At 36.3% G+C, this 17,265-nt stretch overlaps 1 protein-coding gene and 1 long non-coding RNA gene across 2 annotated transcripts in view; both read left to right on the plus strand.

Moving 5' to 3' along the window:
* LOC111517305 (uncharacterized) overlaps window positions 1-17,265 on the plus strand; it is a 633,122-nt gene that overhangs the window by 335,708 nt on the left and 280,149 nt on the right.
* Window positions 7,272-17,265, plus strand: part of LOC141485735 (uncharacterized) — a 75,699-nt gene continuing 65,705 nt past the window's right edge. Inside the window, exon 1 of the long non-coding RNA XR_012467392.1 lies at window positions 7,272-7,860. This is a non-coding gene — a long non-coding RNA (uncharacterized lncRNA). The remainder of the gene's footprint in view (window positions 7,861-17,265) is intronic.

A 17,265-nucleotide genomic window follows, 5' to 3' on the forward strand; every position in this document is an offset into this window, starting at 1 on the left:
CTTGCGGTCATATAAACAGAACTTGCAGTTGAGGCAACTGACATCTATATTTTGTGGTGTCAGAGTTAAATACCAATTTCAATATGGATTTCGAAGAAAAAGGACTACTACTTCTTATTTTGAGGAGAAGGAGAAGACGTAGGAAAGTACGATCCACTTCTGGTTGCGCGACAATAGGAAGTAAATTTTTATATTCTGTTTGAAGGTGGTTGACAATGTTTCGTGGTGCATTTCATCAGTTAGGTCCTGCATTGTCTAATATGATATGAATTGATTTGAAATCCCTGAAAGAATCTGTGAAAAAATTAAAAAGATCAGCTGAAAAAACAATTTTATTAGGCAAAAAACTGAAATTACAATGAAATAACATGCAAGCAACAACCGGTGAACTCCGGCAAGACAAAAAAAATTTTTAATTACTTCAGAATGTCCATTAGTTCTTTTGATGCAATAATTAGAATTTTGAAATCAAAAATTGAATGCTGTGAGACCAATATGAGAAAAAGTACACGACGGTGTACGCAGTTGGGTACGACTGCAAGTTTGTGGTTAGTGTACGGCGGATGCCGCGATGACATCTCGGTGGAGATCAGCAGCAAATTGACTGCAGACGCCGGTTTTGACTTTTGTGAACGCCCGTGTACGTGTAGAACAGTATTTCTTACGGGCGGCTTGAGTTCACTGGAATTGGACTGCAATTGTGTGGTCGATCCGACCGCAAAATGTGGCTCGTGTACGGGCGCTCTAACAGCTTCAGCTACCGACCTCAAGGGTCTAGACCCCTTGATGGGATTGGCAAGCAGCTTATCCCTATTTCTCTGATTCTGAAATTGTTTGCTTTCATCTTTTCGAAGTTGACAGCTGTAACGAGCATCAACAAACCTAGTTCGGTTTTCGGCACAGAGACAGCTTGCTCGCATTTTTTGTTGAACCAATGTTCAAAAGAGACCTGCAATAAACGCAATTGGAAGAAATAGTCGCAGTTTGCAATTTTCAACTAATTTGCATTCTTTCCTAATGAAAATTTTGGATCTTTCATTCTGACTCACTACGATTTTATATTGGAAGGATAAATGAAATAACTTAGAAATATTAAGGTGTTATGAAGGATTCATACTACATATCCCAAAATGATTGTTTTCATTTTTTCCATACCTTATAAATTGAAGATCAATTGAAATAAAACAGAAGGACGTCAATGGATCTATTTATTATTTGTTTTGTATTATAGGCAATGATTGATCAGTTGAAAGGGTATGCAGTATGTTTTGTTTAGGGTTATAACTACTCCAAGGATCGATATCGCCTTCTGGTCATGGCTTTCATTAACGAGGTTCCTGAAACTCGATACTGAACTGTACGATAGAGATACAAACTGAAAACGTATACATATATTACCCTTGAATCAATATATTGAAACATGAATATCAATATTTAGGTCTTTTTCAAGAGAGGGGGTTAATTTGATAATTTTTTTCAGTTTTTTACAGTTTTTTCCTTTGAATACATATATAGTGGATCAAAATAACTTTTTTATTGTTAAGAATAATTTTTAGCATATGGCATTGTTGCGAATAATAGTGAATTTTATCGAGAAACAATGTCAATTTTGAGAATCAAAACTGAAAAAAATGTTTGTTACGAAAATTGAAAAGGATATAAAATGGGATTGATTTAGAAAATGTCTCTATCGCCGGATGTGGTTTAAGAAAATATGAATATTGATTGTAAAGGGATATAACATAAAAATTCATGAATACTCTGTCCCTCCACTGGATGATAACTCTATGCATGATAATATTTATAAAATTTGTTGCTCAACCGTCGAAGTCAATATTACATTCTGAGATATAATAGAGTTGTGTCCTTATTGCTCCAGTCTGTTGGAGAATTAAAAGCTAAATCATCATTGAAATGAAGTAAACAAGACTTGGGAGGAAAGATGTTAGAAAACAATGCATTTATGTTTGTTTCGGCCACATTTTCTGTGGCCGAAAAAATTAATATTTTCATTTTTCACCGAATCACCTAGGAGAAAACCGATTAATGACAAAAATTGTGTTGGTCCCTATTTTGTTCGACGAAAAAATATGAAAATCACTTTCTTTTCAGCACTGTTAATATAAAAATAATCACTTCAATTCACTTCATTCATGTATTTGAAATATACTCTATCAGACTGAACAATTCACAGTGGTTACTTTTTAAAAAAATTGGGTTTCAAGATAAAATACCAATTTTGTAATTTAAGAAACTTTTGTTTTTTTTTTCAACAACTCAAAAATATAGGTATAATGGGTATTCTTCAATGCTTCAATATTCATATCATTTATAGTTTCAGGATTATTTTGTTAAAAAATTATTACCCTCGAAATACTCTTTTTATCAGAAGTACATTTCATTTTGCCGAAAAAAATTATTGACAAGTATTATTATCGTCATAACTTTAAGTCCTAGATGGAAGTTCAGTATTTTTTATGTAAATTTCAATAATCTTTGAAATATTCTCAAATATTCAATATTTGTCATTTGATGTTATAAACTATATAAGATCTGTTTTGAAAAAAATCTGTTTTAAAATCTGTTTTTCCGTTAACCAGCTGTCGCACCCCTACGAACGACAACCCTCAGAAGTCGAAACTCGTGCGAGCCAAGGATTAATGAGGTCTTACCTTTCAACATGTGATCCCTAACACGGGTTGGACGATAGCAAGTGAAGATCGATCGTTCAGACTAGGGCTTGAACCACCGACCAACATGGCAGTCAATTCGAGTGAGTGAACAAATCACCCACGCCGAACCGCTTGGCTACCGCTATATGTGATAAGAAAGAATTAGACGAATTTCCAATCAACTGATTATAAAGAACATTTTTTTTCCAACAAATTCACTAGAATTATCTCATTAAACTCATTATTTGTAAGTTTTGAAACATATTTTTGAGAAATATTGTTCAATCAAGGTAGTCATATAAATCTTGGTGAATACTTTCAAATTTCACAATATCATGCTTGGTTAATCATTTGACGTAGCTTCATAATTATTACAGAAAGAACAAAAATCAGATTTCAATTACTAAAAACTGAATTCTTCACCAACGAACCACCCTATAGATATCTACACTTTTTATAGATTTTTGTTGGGCTAAATGTGAAACAGTAAAAGTTGTACTTTGTAGCTTCAGCTCCCCATATAACGTCCTTATTTCTGACTGTAATACCGGTCTTATTTCTCTATCTCGACGAAAAAACACATTTTTTCCTCATATTTGTCATCCCCGTTCAAAATTTTCTGTCATTTGCCATCTCATCCACGCCCCCTGAAATTGCCTGTCGTCTGTCATATCTTCCACTCTTCGCTCGTATCCGCATGAAAGCCATTCCCGCCATCCAAACGGCAGTAAACCTTAATTTGCTTCGTCGCCGACCGCTAAGCAATTCATTTTCGGTACGAAAATGGATATTGATCTAGATGGATTTGTCTGCATCAACACTGATTGCTGGTGGACAGTGCTAGCCACGACGACCACGCCGCATAATAATTCTTGTTTAGTTCGACAGACGCAGTAATAAGCAAAGAGCAACCCAGCCCACATGATGAATTACAAACCGCTAACATGATTTCAATGTTCACATTTAATAAGCTCGTAATTGTGAAATATCGTTTACTGGGGGGGGGGGGCTGAACCAGGTGAACGGATGGAACAGTCACGTGCTCTATTTGACGGAAAACAAGTTTCTTCGACAAAAATTATCACTCAGATTTGTCACACTGAGATATAACTTTTATCTTCACGAAGTTTTCCCTCAAAATGAGTATGCAGTGTGGTACCTTTAACTGGACACCACTTTGGTGGTAACTATCCTATGTAAGGGATGCATGTAATTTAGTTCATTAGAATGTAGAAATGTATCTCTCTTGAAAACAAAATTGACTTGTCTCAGGAATTTTGCAAGAAACATTCTGCTACAATTCTACTGAATTTATTCCAGTTAAAGGTACCACACTGTATAAGTAAGGTTATCAATAGACATTTCAGAGTATTGTTATCCATAGGAAATGACCCAACACCTTCCTTTCCATTTCAATTCCTCTCTGGAATAAAGTCGGTCATGAAGAGAGACAGCGGGTTCTCAACTGCCATACCTGCATGCTGTTTCTAGAAATAATTTTTGAACAATTTTGTATGAGCCGGATATGCTCTTTGGCTCAATTATCTTTCGAATATACGACGGGTTCTGTTATAGAAACATTTTGAAATATCGAAGGTATGTCGTATGATGAAGAAAAGATAAATGAAACTTTCTATGTTTTTTACCATTTTTATTTGTAACATTATGATTTCCACCACTATAATTGCAATATGTTTGTAAACAAACTTAACAAATCCTAAGACAAATGCATACTAATGAATTCTAATTAAAGTGTACTTATTGGAAATGCCCATAGCATGAAATTAGTGCTAATTGCTTCTTACCTATTGTCAGATAAGTGAATTCCATTCCATTGCTTTCCATTGTAAAATTTAGTCTAAACTTGAGTTTCGTTGCAAGAGTTTGTCTTTTACAACTGAAATCCATGGCTTCTACAAGCATGCGTTGTTGTGTGAATAACCCGAACGTTTTTTGCTACATATGTGGCGAGTACACTGTAAAGGAAAGTAGAACACCAGTTTGTGATTTTATAATAAGGGCATATCAAGCCTATTTTGGTGTTCCTTTAGGAGATCAAGATAAATCCTGGGCAAAACTTGTCTTGGAAACTTGCGACATTGGACGAAAGGAGAACGAAAATGTTTAAAGTTTGGTGTTCCAATGAAATTGAGGGATCCAGAAAATCATTTTGACGATTGCTATTTCTGTCTTGTGAATATAAAGGGCAATAATGGTAAAAATCGATATACGTGGACATATCCTAACCTGGATTCAGCAATAAGACCAATTCCACATCAGCAGATACCCATTCCAATACCTACGTTACCAGAGGATAATGTCGAAACGTTATCTGATGAACTACAGACTAAAAGATTTGAGGAAGACGACAGTGAGTTTGAAGGGGATTCAACACGTCCTGAGCGCTTTACTCAGGAAGAGCTAAGCGATCTCATTAGAGATTTGAACCTTCCAAAGGATTCTTTCGAGTTGCTTGCCTCCACACTGAAGGAAAAGAAACTTCTTCAGCCAGACAGCAAAATTACATACTACCGTAATAGAGAAAAAGATCTTTTGCCTTTTATTTTCTTATCAAGATGATATGGTTTTTTATCACAATATTGAAAGAGAAAAAATGGGTGTATCGGAGTATACACAAGATCACTGGCGTCTTTTTATCGACAGTTCCAAACTAAGTTTAAAGTATGTCCTTCTACATAATGGCAACAAATATGGAAGTATACCAATTGGACATTCTACAAAACTGAAAGAAGAATATAAAACAATATCGCTGGTGCTGAAAAATATCAAGAATGACCAACATCAGTAGACAATCTGTGTTGATTTTAGGATGGTGAACTGGGACAACAAGATGGCTATACAAAATATCCTTGTTTCCTGTGTCTTTGGGAAAGAAGATGTGAATTACCACCCTCATCCTGGACGTACCAGCACATCCACATCCGATGCAAATTGAATAAAATTATTATGGAGAATCGTCGAATCTCTGATAGAGAAGTTGCTGAGGATGTCGGTCTATCGGTTCGCTGATGCCATGCAATTTTTTCGGAAATTTCGGGGATGAAGCGTGGCAGCTAAGTTCGTTCCAAGATCCTGAATTTGGACCGTAAAACCGTCGCATGATCATTGTTCAGGAATTGTTGAATGACGTCATCGGAAATCCAGATTTGCTTGAATAATAAATAATAAATAATGAATTTGCTTCAGCCACACCTCTTTTTTGAAGCATTCAATCCACAGATATTTTGAAAAAATCTTGATTATCACCAGAATGAATTTGTGATTTTTGTTTACGCCAGTATGACTCTGAAGATCAGCAAGATATCTTTGCCAAATATCGTCTTTTTCATAATAGCATGTTAATTTTTCCAGAGAAGATTCACTCAAATCATTCTGTAACTGCTAAGTGAATCAAAGATTTGTTTTTCACCGATACGATAACCTTTGATTCAACAATGGAGACGAAGATACCTTGCTTAGTTTATTCAAGTGATTTATGAAGATTTTCTCATAGTGGAGCAGCTAGGAAATTGAATCTTTGAATACAACATTCAAATGTATTATCCAATTCATAAAATATGAGGAACAACAGATATTACCCGTTATACTACGCCAAATTTCTGCGATTCACTTCATTCCCAGTTCTATTCTGCTAACAGCCTTACGGTTTTCTTAATGATTAGTTGCTCATTATTACTGAGTTGTTAGCTCCTCTCCTCTCATATAATCTTCACAATTTTATTTACGGCGTGATTTAAATACTTGATTAAAAAATAAGAGAAGAAGCAAAAAAATCTGAAGGCAATAAAGCCTAACAATGCAACCGATCATTAAGGTTTTATTGTGCCGAAAAGAACCACAGACGAAATAAAACAGCTCTTCCATTAATTACTGCTATAAATACTAAACGCCTGCCGTTATTCAGGCATGTTTCTTTGGCAATGCATCACGACACATGTATACATCTAGCTGTTTAATCCCGTCTCGTCTCTTGTCACAAATCTCGGAATTTTTAGACGCGGATTCTCAGTTGTCGGTTTTCTGTCGGGTTAAATTACCAATTGGAAGATTCCGTGAGAAAGACTTGAGTATGTGAATAGAGGTTCAATGGGATATTGTAAAATTTTCCCATCAAATCACAATACAAAACTATTTTCATGGTGGAACCCAAACACTACATTAAATCCTGGAGACACCCACAAATAAGAATAAAAAATTGAAATATTATTGCTCATTAACTAAGAATCGATAAATTCAAGCAGAAAGTATACAGGATGGTAAAAATAAATAAACTGTTTGTCACAGAAGCTTGAGTGTCATGAAAACTATCGCTTAGTATCAATGATCAGTACATGCATTTGATTATCTCACCGTCTATGATCTTGAAAACATTTGCGTGTCACTTCTACGGTAAGAAGCACACAATTATTCAAGTGAAAACTGAAAACAGTGACTCAACTATTCGTTCAATGAAGCTCTATTCGTTCAGACAAAGGTCACACTAGGTTGCTTTAGTAGAAATTATTATTACATATTTATTTTGTTGTCTACACTGTCAAGGTCAAGCTTAAGTGTCCAGTTACCCTGGTAATCCACCAAACGTAAGCCATTTTTTTGCATCTATCAATGTGGCATCAATAAAACTTCAGAAGGCCTAAGTTCGTCCCCATTTTCAATATTCTGGACCAGTACAGTGTCCAGTCCTCATAAGCGATCAAAGCTTATCTGTCAAAATGTTTGACAGATATTAACAACCGATCGTTATTGACATATTTCTCGTAACAAAACTGACCACTTTCCATCGTCGAAGAAGTCTGAGAAGACCAACCTGAGTCATACATACATTCCGAATTGTGTTTGCAGGAGCATGAGCTGGAAAAGACTATTTCAAGGCGGAAGAAATTCCTTGGAGAAGTTATTCATGGCACATCTATCACTATTTTTGAAAACCGAATATCAATACTTCATTATCAATGTAATATAGGCTGCAAAGAAGAATAGTTCGAATAATTTCAACCAGGTCATCAGATAGTGTGATGACTCTTTTGAAAGATGATCAGACAGTACAAGAAAGTTTTGATATGAGGAAGCCAAAAGGATTTCAAAGAAACCAGCAAAAATATATATGCAAATATTCTTATACCAATTTCTTGAACACTATATGTTGGAATCTATTTTGAGAAAGACGGTATGTTTTTAGCTTCTTCTTCAGTAGTACTTTTGTAAAAAAACAAATGAATCTATTGAAAACTCGTTCCCAACATCAGAACAAAAATTACGCCGAAAATCCACTTACAGATTAATATACCTTCAGGTCAAACAATCAGAAGTCAAGAAATGGATAACTCTAACATATTTTGGAAAAAGAACAGAGATAATTGCGGATTTCTTCAGAAAAAACAATGTGGAAATGGCATTCAGACCATATGCCAGGATATCTCATTTTGTTTTCAATGCAAAAGATAAGGAGGACAAGTTGGAGAAATTTGGTTAAGTGTCCGGAGTGTAATAGTGTTTATGTGGGACAATGTGGTCGAAATATCCAAAGGAAAAAATTATTCGACGTTAACAAACCATTCCTTGGCATGCAACCACAAGTTTTAGAATCTGAACGATACGGAAATTTGGCACTATGCAAGAAAGGGTTACAAACTCAATTAATTAGAATCCTTGGAAATTCACAAGCATAAACATTGCGGGTGCAACCTGTTGAATGATCAAATCGATTCAGTTCACTCACCGGTTTTTAAATTGGCACACCCGCATTGTAAACTGGAAATTCAGGTACTCAATCAAGCTAAGTACCTCTATTAGTACCTACAGGGGTGGTATATAAGGACTAATGTAATGAACCATTATTAGTTCATTGTATGAGTTTGAAAATGTCCGTATAGGACATTTTCAACTGCAGTAAAAGTGGTAAAAAAACAGAAAGTTTCATTCCTATTTTTTTCATTTTGATTTTCTACCACGTAGTAACGGCTACATTATCAAATTGCATGTAATAACTTCTCATAGTCATGATAATTAAATTCATTTCGTATGAGGTCATTGGTGCTATACATTTCATTGCTTCGATTTGATATGAAGTTGATTGCCAAAAGTTTTAATAATTGGATTTGAAAATGAGTTCCACTTCATAGCATAGATTTTATTTACATGCTATCTATGTGTAGTGGTGACCTTTTCTGGCTTTCAACCATGATCGTTAGTGTGAAGGATTTCCAGAGAAAAATTCTATGGTGATTATCCAGAAAAACTCAGTTTACTTTATGAATGTACCTTTTCTGTTTTAAAAATTTTAAAATGCATGATTTTCAAGAGATTTCTCAAAATAAACTTCTATTATCTAACTGAATATGGTCAAATTCAGAGCTTTGTTCTCGTATACAAGTTCCGTTCATGAGACGTAATCGAAATTAGTCGTTATTACTTTAACTTCATGTAACATGGACGTTTTCTGTTTGTTTATTACGTTATTAAATCTGCCTACGGTAAGACATTTCAACTCGACTCCCCACTCATTTCCTTATATCTTTCATTTATAGTTGAATTTAATTGCATCCGAACAATTCTCTGGATAAAATATATTCTCAACTTCCACAGTCGCACTTAGCACGTACTCAACTATGAAATATTATTCCTTTTGTATCTAGCCTGCCTATCTGAAAATTCAATTGATGTTATTTATTATGAAGTGAATCTATAAAATAAAGCATGAAGTGAAGCTTAAGTGGATGAGCAATATCATCAAAATTTCCTGAAAGACATCAATTTCGAAGTCTACAGTAAAATATTTGAAGCATAATTTTATAATTCCGTTTTGGAATGACAGCACCCTATTCAAAATGTTTTGAATGAGGGTACATGTAATATCTATCTCATTTGAAAGTGTTTTCAATTATCTAACATATGTCGGAAAGATTGTTAAATTTAAGATTTTTTCATAAAGAAAATCAGATTTAAAAATACTGACAGTGTTTCTAACGTTTGAACTGGACTTGTAATATAACAGTTGTACTTAAAGCTTTGTAGGCTGGTAGAGAAAACAAAATAAATGAAATTTCATATCATCATTCAATATAGTTGCCTTCGAGGGCGATTCAACGATTATAGCGGTAACACAATTTTTAGAAAACATTTTTATTGTACAATTTGTCTTTGACCTCAATATAGGCCTCAGTTTCGACGATTACTTCTTCATCAGCGTTACATTCCTTTCCTGCGAGCAGTCTCTTGAAGTCTTAGAACAGAAAAAAGTCGCTGAGGCCAGATCTGGAGAATACAGTGGATACGGAAGCAATTCATATGATTTTGCCTTCGTTTTCATCGATTTGTGACACGGTACATTGTCTCTCCTTCGAATGGGGCCGTTTTTCAGCGAGTCCGTCCTTTAAACGGTATAATAGCGCTATGTAGAAGTCGTTGTTGATGGTTTTTTCCTTTCCAAGGTAGTCGATGGATATTATATCATGCGCATCCCAAAATACTGATACAATAATAACCTTACCAGCCGACTGTTGCATCTTTGCACGCTCTGACGAAAAGAGAAATGAAACGGATAAAACATAGAAATTTTCTCTTCGAACTCCGCAGACTCTATACTCAATGATTCTACAGTGATCTAAAATTTTACACAGCAGAGGCCTGAGGATTCATTTTCATTTTTATGTACAATGGAGCCCGTTTCCATAATATCACTTCTTTAGGGTGGCCAGCCTGCAGAGCCCGTGCCTAAATTCCATCAAATATGTCTGGGATCAACTGGTAAGAAGTATCCGAAGCCATCAAAACCCACCCACCACTTTAGTTGATCTAGAAATCCCTCTTCGAGAAAAGTGAAAGCGTTTGCCTCAGGAAAATCTCTGGAGGGTCATGAGAACCATGCCCTGGCGAATGACCGTTATGATTTCTGTTCAAAGAGAATACTGAGCCATTTTGATTTCAATAATTAAATGGTTTTCATTCTGATTTTGGTAGTTCTTTACTTTTCTCACCTGCAGAGAATACACAACAGAAAAATATTCAATAATTTGGCATGGGTCGAAGGACAGTGGGACGCACATGAGGTCTTTCACGCTATGTGGTCACTTGGATCTACACTGCAATAATAAGACCTATATTAACATACCGATACATTGCATGGAGACCGAAAGTTCTACAAGCAACGGTCATCCAAAAATTATATCAAATATAGCGATTGGCTTGTTTGAACATCACAGGCACCATGCGAACACCAACCGCGGCAATTGAATTAATTACTGGTCTGACCCCTCTGGACATGTACGTTACGATTGCGCACGGCTGGTGTAAACCATGAAGTGAGAATGGGTCAATTGAGGCTAAGCCTTTGGCGAGAAGCGCTTACTGTGCAACCTCTGCTGTAGGCAGCCAGTGATGCAATTGAACCCAGGTTTGTGTTTAGTAAACACTACAAAACACAGGGTCAGATGCTACAAATGCAATACGCATATATACAGACAGCTCAAAAACCAAAGAAGGCCTAGGATGTGGAGTTTACTCCAGATCACTAAGCCTAAGGATTAAATTGGGAATGGGAAAAAATACCGGGATGGTTCAAAAGAGATGGCTAGTATCTCAATCGCCACAAAAGTAATAACCAGGAAAGGAATTTCTGGCAAAAGATAACAATCTGCATTGATAACAGACAAGTCCTATTAGCCTTGAATAGACAACGTGTTACCTCAGGGTTAGTACTAGAGTGCCCCCAAGATTCAACTAAAGCCTTTGTAGATAATAACATTATCTTGAGGTGGGTTGGTGGGCACAACAGGAGTAAAGGTGATCGCATTACCGACCCTTCAGCCAAGGAAGCAGCTGGTCTAAGAATTTTAGGACTCAATGACATCTAAGGCCTGATAACTTTGACAATTGCGGAACTAGCCAAACGTCACATCCATGCTCAGTCCCTAAAGATATAGTATGGAATCAAAGGAAACAGTCTTGCTAAGACCACCCTGGGCAACCCTGGGAAGCTGGTGTCGAAGAAATATCCGGCAATGTTCAGGAAAACCTACGCTTGACAGTAAGATATTTGACAGGCCACTGTCAACTCAGGAAACACCTCAATATCATAGGGCAAGTAGACACACCTCTATGCAGAATGTGTGAACAGGAAGATGAAACTGTCAGGCATGTCTTATGCTAGTGTCCGGAGTTATCATCAATAAGAGAGTGTGTGTTCGGCGAGTCTTGGCCTACACCTGCCGATATAAAGGAGATGTCTCCTAGTGGTCTGTCCACCTTCCTGAAAAGGACAGGATGGACGATGACCTAGGAGGACAACTCTTCGGGAGGATGTACAATGGGTCACATGTGGCCTGACAGCTGTGGGCCTACACTCACCCTTCCTACTCTACAGGTACAGAAAAACCATGCCCCAGCGAATCGGAGTTGTGATTTCTGTTCAAAAAGAATACTGAGCCATGAACTTTAACACAAAAAATCACTTTTTGTTTACTTTTGATTTCAATAATTGAAAGGTTTTAATTTTTTTATTTTGGTAGTTCTTTACTTTTCTCACGTGCATCCAATACACAACAAAAAATATTCAATAATTTAGTATGGGTTTGGTAGCTATGTATTTGCATTGCTTCTCAAAATAATAAAACATATAATAAGTTTCTTCACTGTTTAAAAATTGCAAGCATATGAAATGGTGATTCTTCAATTGTTTTAAGGAGTTATTCGCATCTCTGTAAGTGCATACAAAATTTAATGGATTCTCTGGAATAGGTACAGTTATGTATAATGGAGTTGAGATGTATACCACAATTTCTAAAGTTATTAGTTCCAGACTTTGACTATAACGCAAACTTTCTGCAAAAGTTAAACGTAGAACACTAGAAAAATACTCATTGAATGATGTGGCTCAAATTGAAACAATTTCCAGTCACAAAATATAATTGAGAGTTGATATTTCTATTACAGAAAAAAATAGTGGCCTAGCTGGCCACTAGATGCTGCCTGATTTGAAAACAATCAAATATATTATTGTGATATTGAAATTTGCACGTTCACTTCGTTGATAACAGTGTATAAAAAACTCCTTCAAAAAAAAATACTCTTGATATTATGAAATATAAATATTTTATTATGCACTGGAAATGTCAATCACTGGAAATTCCACTTACCACTGATTTTTGTTCAGATTCTATTCTGTAATTCGATTGATATTAAGCAAATGTATCTTTCAAAAAATATAATTATATAAACTCCAAAACTCTAATGAATATTCTTAAATGGGTGGACAACCGGACAACAGTTATAAGAAATTACTTGGATCAATGGATTACCATAGCAGGAAAAATATTTCATAAAACCATAAATATTTTACTTCGTTTTCGAGATAGCTCAAATACGGAGAACGAAGAAAATGTATATTCCAAGTCTGTTGGTTCCAAACAAGGCAACAAGACATAATAATTTACCTTTCCAAGTAGATCTTATCTTTCTCGGATGATTTAGAAATGATTCTTATCTGGATTGTCGTTAATTTGCCTTCATTCATCTTCGGCCGAATGGGTACCGACGGTCTCCACAATGGGGATGTTGACTATTTTAAAGGAGTAATTAATTGAAACATGTTGCCAAATACCTGAATATTTCCACATTCATCAATTTTTCACTGCCAGACATAAAATTAGGGCCACTCCATAATTCGAAATTATTTTGAATGTTTTTGATTTTTTTTTCTCTCCCTGACGTCACATATTTTACCAATTTCTGAAAAAATAAACAATTTTTGGTTGCCTAGATTTACTTATCAATACTGAAAATGAACAATTTCACTTCAGCAAGCTATGGAATGAAATGAACGATTTTATTCTGATATGCATTTGGTTTGAAAAGTATAAATGTAAGGGCTTCAGTATTTCCTCCTCTTGCAGTGATACCAGCCTGCAATCGACTAGGCATGCTTTGGATCAGATTTCGCATCACATTCTGCGGAAGATTTTTACATTCTTGTACCAGTATGCCGCGTAGCTCTCTAGAATTTCTGGGAGCCAGCACATGTCTTCATAAACGTTTCTCAAGCTCATCAAAAAAGTGTTCAATGACATTTTAATCCGCACTGTGCGCAGGTCAAACAAATTGTGTGAGTTGAACCTCGTCAATACACTGAGTAACGATCCAGGCAATATAGGGCCGTGCATTACCATGCATGTTGCTGCTACTTCAAGAAAAAGCATGTATGGTGAAACATGGTCTTGTACAACCTCCATTATGTGACTATGTGCATTCAATATCCTATTCTCCCAATGTCTCCATGTCTCCCAATGCCATAACTGATCCGCCACCCAATGGAAGTCGCTCGGCAATACACGCTTGGGCATATATCTGGCCTGGTCGTTTCCATACTCTATTAATCTACACTATTTCATTTCCAAGAGCTGTTGAAAATGACTACCCCCCGCTCGGATGCAAGAATCCAATCTTCCTTCTCATCAACTCCTGAACTCCATCATAAACACCAGGATTGTTTCTGATTACGTCACACTCAGCAATTATACAATTTCTCAAATCTTTCACATCTTCCACTGGAGTAGTATAAACTAAGGACTTCAGGTGGTCCCATAGGAAATAATCCAGGGGGTTCAAGTCAGTTGATTGAGCGGGCCATAAGTGAGGTCCACCTCGACTAATCCAGCGATCTCCGTAGGTTACTGTTGAAAACTCTCGAGCAAATATGCTGAAATGCGCTGGTGCACCATCGTGCATAAACCACATTGCATTTCTTGTAACCAATGGTACATCCTCCAGAAACTGAGGTAGCGTTTGTTTCAAAAATTTGCAGTATACCACGCCGGTATGCCTTCCTGGCAGAAACACCGGTCCAATTAGAAAGTCACCTACAATTCCCACTCAAACATTAAACGAGAACTGATGTTGAAAGCGATCTTCAAGCACTCATGTGGATTTTCTTCAGCACAAAACATGTTCATTGTGAAACTTCCTTATGGCATTTCTTGAGAAACTGGCTCCATCGGTGAAAAGAATAAGCGTCAGTAGTCGAGGGATTTGAACCAATGTGAGCAAAAGTCATTGATAGGATGACAGAATTGGCAGAATACGTTGAAAAAATCTGCAGGAAGAAGTGCCTGAACTCATTATATGTGCTATGGGTGAAACAAATAGTCTCTAGGAAGATTCCAATTCGTCCCGTTACTCAGATTTAAAGTATTTACAATTTTTCGAGTAGAGGTACCTGGTTCTTCTTCTTTAATGGCCAGCACATTCTCTTCTACTTCTACCGTTCTTACTATCTCTGGGCTTCCTGGCCCTCCGTTTCGCTTCAATGCTCCTGTTTCACGAAGTCGTTGATGTATACGAGTAGAGGTACCTGGTTCTTCTTCTTTAATGGCCAGCACATTCTCTTCTACTTATACCGTTCTTACTGTCACTGGGCTTTCTGGTCCTCCATTTCGCTTCAATGCCCCTGTTTCACGAAGTCGTTGATGTATACTTTGGAAGGTTTTTTCATTAGGCACAATACGATTAGGAAATCGTTTACTGTACAACCGCCTAGCTTCCAATGAATTGCCTTCAGCAAATGAAATGCATGTCAGCCATCATTGCGTTACTATACCCATTCATGATAGAGGACTTCACTGACAAAACTTCAACATATTCGACATAATAGGTACAAATGAGACATATTATTCAAATTGAATGTCTGCAGCTGTTTGTAGTGATCGGAATGCCGTTGATAGGTACCAATGGAATTGTTAGATTGTTTATTGCTTGATAGATCCAGTGTAGTAGGCTATATTTTCATACCGGCTACGTTGATAACTTCAAAATTACCAAAATTGTTATTGTCGGAATTATTTTTGCCCCGTATCTTCGAAACAAAGCGCCCTATAAAAAATCATCAAAGAACAAAATATCTTTAAAATAATCTCTTGATTTTTGCCGCATGTTCAATAAACACCTTGTATGTTCTGAATATACTATTTATATTCAGTGAGGATAGATTGGAATACTTTGTCTGGACGGAAATAAATATATCAATTAGCACTGAATTCATGAAAATGATGTTGGTTAACGCGAGAATTTGCGATTGTTTCTTGTCGTGTTCTATTTTAACACGCCAATCAGTTTCCAAATGTTTATTTTCAAACGGAAAATTAATTTATTCAACGATGAAAAACGTCATGTAATACAATTTGTTAAAGCTTCTATGTTTAGAAGACATGAAGTAGGGAATTTTTCCGTTTTCTTTTCAACGGAAATTATTATTTGCTGAAGTCAGGGAGATTTTATCGCAAATAAAGGCCATTTCATTTCTTGGGAAATATACATCAACAAGCAGATTAACACGTGAGAAAGTCAAGATTGCGGGGCATGTACTTCAAAAATTTCAGTTCTATTTCACAATAAATTACATTTACGCGAATACAATCTATTATTAACATGTATTTGAGACGTATACGGCCTTGGGTTGTTGCACTTTTGTGCGTGAAAAGAATGATAGAAAGGGAAATAAAACTATATATTTGGGTGTATTCATCCTAAATGTCTATAAAGTCCAATTAAAGGTACCTTCGTTACCCTCATTTCTAATTTACGTAAAAATGCACAAAAATTTTTCCGATGTTCTTTTCTTCATTCGACGAACTGCACCACTGTTTTTCTAAAAGAAGAATTGAAGTGGTCGGGCTCTATATCTTCAATCTCTTCCGAAGTGGTATTCCAAACACACGGTTTTCAGGTATTGTTTTGCTGTCAACAAAAAAATTTGCAGAAATGTATTCAAAGATTACACTGCAACAGAAACATAACTAATCATAGGTCACTTTGTAGAAAAATCCGATGATCCGCATCATTCACGGGCTTGACTGACGCTGATAATAGACAGGCATGTGATACATTCAGAACCCTGGCAGAATTATCATAATGACCTATATTCTTTCAATAGTAATGTTGATTTTGATGACCTAGTAACATGACAACATAACCAGGTAGATAATTGTCAAAATTGTTCATTCGAAAAGTGTCAGATATAATCCAACGCCCATCGTGGTATTAGCCAGGGAAGTAGTTGTTTTCTGATAGGCATCAGTCCATTCAACCTACTGTGTAGGTATATTCGAGACTTGCTTTAGATTTGTTTACTGCCAATCTTCAAGCATAGCCCACTGACTAATAAGAAAATTTTTCTTCCTTATTCAGAGGAATCGGGCAAATTACGGATATGCAGTTGGTTAGTACCTCGTCCACTAGATGGAGTGACATTTTGTTGTTCGCTCCAACTTAGGAAGAGGAACGAAATACTCTGAAAGAATTGCGATTTTAAATTTTGGAATATCATTGACTTAAGGTCGATGATGGCCACTATCTTGCTCTGATGAGTGGCTAATGAGCCCGAAACCACTCTGCAAGTGTGCCGTTCCAAAATTGAAGGTCGACTCTTTCAGTTGTATTGCCAATTGCATATGCAGGAAATTTTCTGTGAAGATTCCTGCACTGACGCCTGTCGGATATAATACAACGGCCTTCGTGGGGAGTAGTTGTTTTCTGATAGGCGTCAGTCCATTCAACCCACTGTGTAGGTATATTCGAGACTGGC

This window comes from Leptinotarsa decemlineata, unplaced genomic scaffold (genome assembly GCF_025532065.1).
Source record: "Leptinotarsa decemlineata unplaced genomic scaffold, Ldec_3_MD MMD2_tig00026330_RagTag_RagTag, whole genome shotgun sequence".
NCBI classification, from domain to species: domain Eukaryota; kingdom Metazoa; phylum Arthropoda; class Insecta; order Coleoptera; family Chrysomelidae; genus Leptinotarsa; species Leptinotarsa decemlineata.